Source organism: Dermacentor andersoni, chromosome 1, assembly GCF_023375885.2.
Source record: "Dermacentor andersoni chromosome 1, qqDerAnde1_hic_scaffold, whole genome shotgun sequence".
NCBI lineage: Eukaryota > Metazoa > Arthropoda > Arachnida > Ixodida > Ixodidae > Dermacentor > Dermacentor andersoni.
Window position 1 is genome coordinate 192,770,823 of NC_092814.1, and position 6,978 is coordinate 192,777,800.

Here is a 6,978-nt window from a genome sequence, read left to right on the forward strand (position 1 = left end):
TTCGCCAAGTGTCTCCGGTCAGGCTTGTCTCTGCCTTCTCCGACGGGCACACGCCTGAGAATCCGCGCCCGTATAGACGCTGTTTTACGCTCACATAGCAGCGAACTAAGAACGCCGTCGGTTTCGCATACGTGAGGGTATACGCGGCCATTCTCCCACGCTATTATTCCATGTGCCCGAGTCCCGCGCTGGGGAGGACGTGCGTGGGGCGCTCGCGCACGTTTGGATATTGCGGTCACGTTTCGGTTAAGTATATATCGCCGGAAGCAGCTCTCTCTTTTTCTCTCTGCCTCGCCACACGTTTTTGCCCTCGGCGCTGCGCAGGGGTGGCAGCGCGAGCGAGGAGTTTTGAGTCCTGCGGGCTCCCCCGCCGAGGCGTGCGCTCTCCTGCCCTGCCCCTCCAATTTCAGAACTGCGCGGGACGGTGAGGCATTCTGTCGGGATGCGGGGCGACAGCCCCTATAGGAGTGGAAGTGCAGCGATTCCTTGTGCTCTACGTCCTGCGCAGCATTTGCTCCAAATTTCTCGTGTGCAAAAGTAAGGGGCAATGAAGCGAGAAAGGCGGGTGTTCGCAAATAGATAACTATACATAGAAGCGTTCGCGCTGCACGCATACTTAGCGTGCTACTGAAGGTGAGACGGGTGATACATAAGAGGAAAGTTGCCCACATAGAATTGTGCACATCACATACACGTGCAATTACAGTCGCAATTTACTGGAGAGTATGGTTACGGTAAGTAATACATCAGCGCTGCTCCATGGCCCGAGCACATGGTGTCTGAGCACGGCAGATGAACAGGTGCGCCAATCAGTGGGGTCCGAACAAAGGTTAGTAAGGGAGGTGAGAAAGGCAATGAGCTCTCCTAGTCTTGGAGAGCGCTTGCCCCTGGAGGCATACCTATTGTACAGCGCAGTGGCGGAGGAGTCACCGAAATCCTCGTAACAAAACCTGCCAACTACTGTATTTGCACGATTCTAACGCGCACCTTTCTTTGAACAAAAAGTGCGTTGAAATTCGCATGCGCGTTACAATCATAACTAATTCTACTCAAAATCAGAAATGAAGCTGATTCTTACTAAAAAAGAAAAGCTCAATGCAAGGTAGCTAGCCACACTCTCATCGAACGGATGTGTGTGTATGTGTCCTTTTTTTTTTAGGCCTTGGTTTGCGGTCGTAATGTTTCAGTTTGCTCTAAGTGTTTCCTTTCTAATGCATTAGAAGGAACTGAAGATGTCTTTCTGTGGTCGGTAGACATCGAAAAGAACGTGTCGTCGGACTACGATATCGACTAGCCGCCAAGATTCAGCTGTGTGTACGTCTGCGTGCCTTTGTAAGTTTCATAACGTTGTTTCAACACGGTACGCGTCGGCTTGTGTTTCGTCACTTCATGTGGGCGGTAGAATCAGCACCAAGTTATTTTGGGGGATATTTGGGCGGTAATATAACTGCGCGTTAAAATGGGAGGCGCTGTAGAATCGTGAAAATACGGCACTCTCGCTGCCTCAGCGCCAATGTATTATTGATTGACGAAGAGTTCTACGCCTCCTCGCTGTCTTGCGCACAAGAGAAAAGCGCACAACGAAACTCCGTATCAGCACCGAGCACTTTATTGAAAGCCAGCTATGCGCATTCACACACACGCATACAAACACACACGCACAAGCACACACGCACGCATGTTTTGGTCGCCTAAAGCTACGAATTCGCGTGGCCCTGAAGAACAGGGCTGACCACACACACGTCCACATGCCACTCAACTGCCACGCCTATACTTACAGGTTAATTGGGGATGCAGAAATTTAATTTTGTGCACATTACGCAGTGTCAAATGCACCGATATACTACATCAACTGCTGCTCACCCGAGTGGTATGTGGGGTGGCCGTAGTAGAATTGCCAATACAACTAGTAGTGAATGGGGCCCGCATTGACCAAGTTTTTGTTACGAAACAGTGGGCGCTATAACGTAAAGCTATTGCAAACTTTTTTATCCCAATTCTGCAATCAGTCCTCCATGATTGGTCAAAAAATTTTCTGGCCGCCCCCACTTCACCTGTCTCTTACACGACGTCACGAAAACCGCAAAAACACCCCATCTGATATGATGTGTGCACACTGATTAGGCATGATTAGACCGAACGAAAGAGACATAGTTATTTCTGATTCGACGCTTTTTTCGCCATAGTACTCTGCCATTGATCAAACGTTTTCAGCCTACTTCGCCTGTCTGTCACGCGACGTCACAAAACAGCGAGAGCTCACCGCGTCAAAGTGACGTGTACGCGTTAAATATGCATTAATGTGCCGAACAAAACTGAATCTTTTTCTGAATAGCCGGAGACTGCCCCGTTCCGAAAGGAATAGAAGATGGCTGTCCGACGATTGCTTTGGCATTAGCTACCCGGAGCGGCCGGGCATCACCGATTTATTTGCGCATAATAAACATTTTTCCGTGGAAGTGTAATGTTATCGAGCCCTTTCGGCACGTATACGACATCACTTTGCCAACTCTTATTTGCTGAGGATCCGCTCTGGGGCATCTTTAACGCTCCGTTGCACGCCGCAGCGATTTTCGACCAGCCACCGCAAGCGCATCAATCGCCAATCGCATAACCCTCTTCATCCGGTTATCTACTCTCACTGTGCTGGCTCGGCCCCATAAAAACCCTCTCCACTTGAGCGTACTCCTCGCCTCTTTTGAGCCAATTCTATAGAAAAATCCGCTCAATGTAGGCAATGCTATTCGCTTTGAAAGAAAGAAATGTGGCCTCCTATAAATGAGGAGTGCCTTTGATTGGGCTTTTCAAACAACGTTGCGGGTTACTGCCCGATGCTTGCGTCGGTGGTTACGTACATTTGACGTCAGGAGATTGGAATAAAAAGATTGAAATAGATTTACGTTATAGGGCCCAGTGTCTCCCCAGGCGTCTGGAACGCACGGTAACTTACGGCGGCCAATAGGGAGCGGCACTTACAAGAGATTTTTGTGCATAGAGGGCCTGATGTGCATGTATATGTGAGAATAACATGTTTATAATCATAATAATTATAATAATCACATCAAATCAAATGTTTACTGTAGTGCCCAGGAACAGTTACTTCATACTGGTGCACTTAAAAATTTATATGCACGACAAAAATTACAGAGAAGACAAATGTGCTAGACAAAAAAAATAATGTGAGATAGAGAAATAATAATAATAATAATAATAATAATAATAATAATAATAATAATAATAATTGAATAGTGCGATAGCTGTCGTTATCAAAAGCGCGATTGTAACGCCTAATATATTCACGACTGGTTTAAAAATGTAAATTAATAAATTCAAGATGGCCTTGTGACGGAACATTCTGGAGGTGCGATTTCGTAGATGTCATCACTGTAGTCGCGCAGCATGAAAGTGCCGTAATGGTTTCTTACTCCATTCGAAGAATCCGGTCACCTAACGGTAGTCGGTGACTGTGTCGCTCCACTACGCATACGCTCAAAAGCTATCGGCTCATGTGCAACTGCGCAGACGGCAAACACACCGCGGTCAAATTCGTGGTCTGCTATAACTGTAATAGCAATAAATAAATAAAAAAGACGACATTCCTTCCCTAAACCAAACTTCGTGCTACAGGAACTTGTTGGAAAAGACACGCAGTTAACTGTGGCAGAAAGCACCAAGAACCTGGCATGAAACGACATAAAAAAATTTTAAAAAAAAAACGCGTTGTATCCATCCCGAATCGACTACCCCTGATCTTCGCTCACGCAGAGTTCTACGAGCTCTCCTGCGCGAGTTTTGCGTCATAAAGCGCCCCACTTCTCCTTCTGGCTCTCCAAGGTCGCTGACGATGCCGTGTATAAAAAGAAAAAAAAAAAAGAAAGAACGACATCAAAGCCGTTCATGTTCATCAAAGCCGTTTTATCGTTCAAGGCGGCAAACCCTACTCGCGCTCATGCACCGGTTTCTAGTACGGATTTACGTCCACAAGGAGGAGAAAAGGTTATATGTGCGAATGTCAAAACATCCTTCCCGTGTGGGCGCTCAGCAATTGCTCACACGTCTGAAAGAAAGAAGATAAAAAGAAAATTAAAAAAAAGAAGCCCGGCCCCGGAGGGCCGGGGAGGACGCTGTACGTGTCCGCGTCTACGATGGCTCCCGAGCAGCTGAGCGTGCGTGGCACACACCCGCACTTCGAGTCCACGCTCGTGCTATCCTCATCATTTTCTCAAATCCCTCATCGTTCCTTTTTCTTTTTTTTTCCCTCTTCCTCTCTTCCTCTATGTTTCCGCTCGTTCTGCTTGTTCCCGAACCTGCTCGCTTATACTTATTTCTTTAAATGCATATATAAATCCAAGCAGAGACAGTGGTTAGAGAACGAGAGAACAAAAACAGGCACGGAGGTGTACGCGGGCTGCCTGCCGTTCGTTCGTACTCTCCTCCTCCTCCTCACGTTCCAGTCCGCTCGCGTCTGAACACGCGGACGATCCTAAGCAGTGTCTGCGTCGGACGTGCCTCGAGGCGCTGCGTGCGTGTGTGCCTCAAATTCGACGTAGTATATAGCGTTTCCTTCCTGGCACAACGTCTCCCTCTCACCCGTCTCGGTGCGTCCGCTTCCTCCCCACTTCCCCACAGGGCGCGTTTCCCGACGGTCGTGATGCGTTTGAGCGCCACCATTCCGTTGTTTCTCCGCAACCTCGCTTTTTGTCTGCCTCGGAAGGTGGCAGATTCCCCGTTGGCACAGGCAATGGCTGTCACTGTTCGTCGCTTGCGTCTGCTCGCCCCACCCGCCGAAATCTGTCTTCGGCGGTACGTGCAGCTCTCCTCCCGAGTTTCTCCCTTTTTGAAGAACGAGCTGTTACGAGCTTATTCCATCATGCAACGGCGCGTAGCTTTTTTTTTTCTCTCTCAGAAATTCTGCACCTAAGTGGGCATCGCAAGAATCCGTCAGTTTTGCTGCTTGCGAGATCCACATGAAGATTACTTACACTCTGAAACCTGGCAAAGAAAGACATACACCGACCTAGTAAAACTTATTAAAAGACAAAACGTTTCGGCTTCCATACGGAAGCCTTTTTCACAATGGTTTCTCTTTTACGAAGTTTTACTTAGTCGGTGTACGTCTTTCTTTCTCATGTCTCAACCCGACCAGACGGGCTTCCGTCAAACTCTCGATTACTCTGAAAGCTAGAAGCGCCTGTTCTTACGCAACAAAACCAGACGAAACCACTTATACTGCACAACATTTTGCAAACTAGCCTTGGGGAACGCTGTACAATTTCACTGCGTTGTTTTACAAGGTTGTACAAGACTTGAAGCCGGAATCCGTAAAGCTTTTTGTTCAGGAGGACTGTTTATCATTGGTTGGCTGCCCAATGTGTGCGCTATCGAGCTTGGCTGATGCCTGCTCTTGCGATCTACTACGCGTAGGAGCTGCGTTGTGAATAGGACTCTGGGTGCTACGTCATGATCACCTGCACAAAACTATATATAAATATATATATATATATATATATATACTTCTGTCAACCAAAGGACCAGGCAGGATTCCGTAAAGGCTGCTCAACAATAGACCATATTCACACTATCAATCAGGTGATAGAGAAATGTGGGGAATATAACCAACCCTTATATATAGCTTTCATTGATTACGAGAAAGCGTTTGATTCAGTCGAAACCTCAGCAGTCATGGAGGCATTACGGAATCAGGGTGTAGACGAGCCGTGCGTAAAAATACTGAAATATATCTATAGCGGCTCCACAGCCACCGTAGTCCTCCATAAAGAAAGCAACAAAATCCCAATGAAGAAAGGCGTCAGGCAGGGAGATACGATCTCTCCAATGCTATTCACAGCGTGTCTACAGGAGGTATTCAGAGACCTGGATTGGGAAGATTTGGGGATAAGAGTTAATGGAGAATACCTTAGTAACTTGAGATTCGCTGATAATATTGCCTTGCTTAGTAACTCAGGGGACCAATTGCAAGGCATGCTCACTGACCTGGAGAGGCAAAGCAGAAGGGTGGGCCTAAAAATTGATCTGCAGAAAACTAAAGTAATGTTTAACAGTCTCGGAAGAGAACAGCAGTTTACGATAGGTAGCGAGGCACTGGAAGTGGTAATGGAATACATCTACTTGGGGCAGGTAGTGACGGCGGATCCGGATCATGAGACTGAAATAATCAGAAGAATTTAGAACGGGCTGGGGTGCGTTTGGCAGGCATTCTCAGATCATGAACAGCAGGTTGCCATTATCCCTCAAGAGAAAAGTGTATAACAGCTGTGTCTTACCAGTACTCACGTACGGGGCAGAAACCTGGAGGCTTACGAAAAGGGTTCTATTTAAATTGAGGACGACGCAACGATCCATGGAAAGAAGAATGATGGGTGTAACGTTAAGAGGAAGCTTTAGCTCGGGTGCTCCTATCTAAATACACGTAAAAGGAGAATTCGTTTTTTTCGGCAACCACTGCACCAAATTTGACGAGGTTTGTTGCATTTAAAAGAAAAACTTAAGATCTAGTGACTGTTGGTTTCGAAATTTCGAGTTATGTTGTGAATTTTTTATAAAAATTTGGCAAAAATCGCAAATTTTCAGAAAACGAAACTATCAAGTTTACAACTCCGTAACTCAGCAAGAACAAATGATATCGCAATTCTGTGAATTGTACCTGATAGCAGGTCTAAAGCGGACAAAATTGGTATGTTACACATGAACCTCAGGAAATGGAGTAATGTGTAATTACAACTTTTGCAGAACCCTCGTAAACAACGTAACAAATTCACGTAAGATGTAAACTGACATATCAAATTTGTCCGCTTTGAATGGTCTAATGGATGCCGTTTACAGAATCGTGATATCTGTTCTCGATGCAGAGCGATTAGTTTGTAAACTTCGTGCTTCTATTTTTTTCATACGTCTCAATTTTTGAAAATCCTTTTACCAAAATTCAAGCCCTAAATCAAAATTCCGCTTCCAACAATC

The 6,978-nt window shown here is 46.3% G+C and overlaps 1 protein-coding gene across 2 annotated transcripts in view; it reads right to left on the minus strand.

Moving 5' to 3' along the window:
- Positions 1 to 6,978, minus strand: part of VAChT (Vesicular acetylcholine transporter) — a 271,655-nt gene that overhangs the window by 234,340 nt on the left and 30,337 nt on the right. The window lies entirely within an intron of this gene.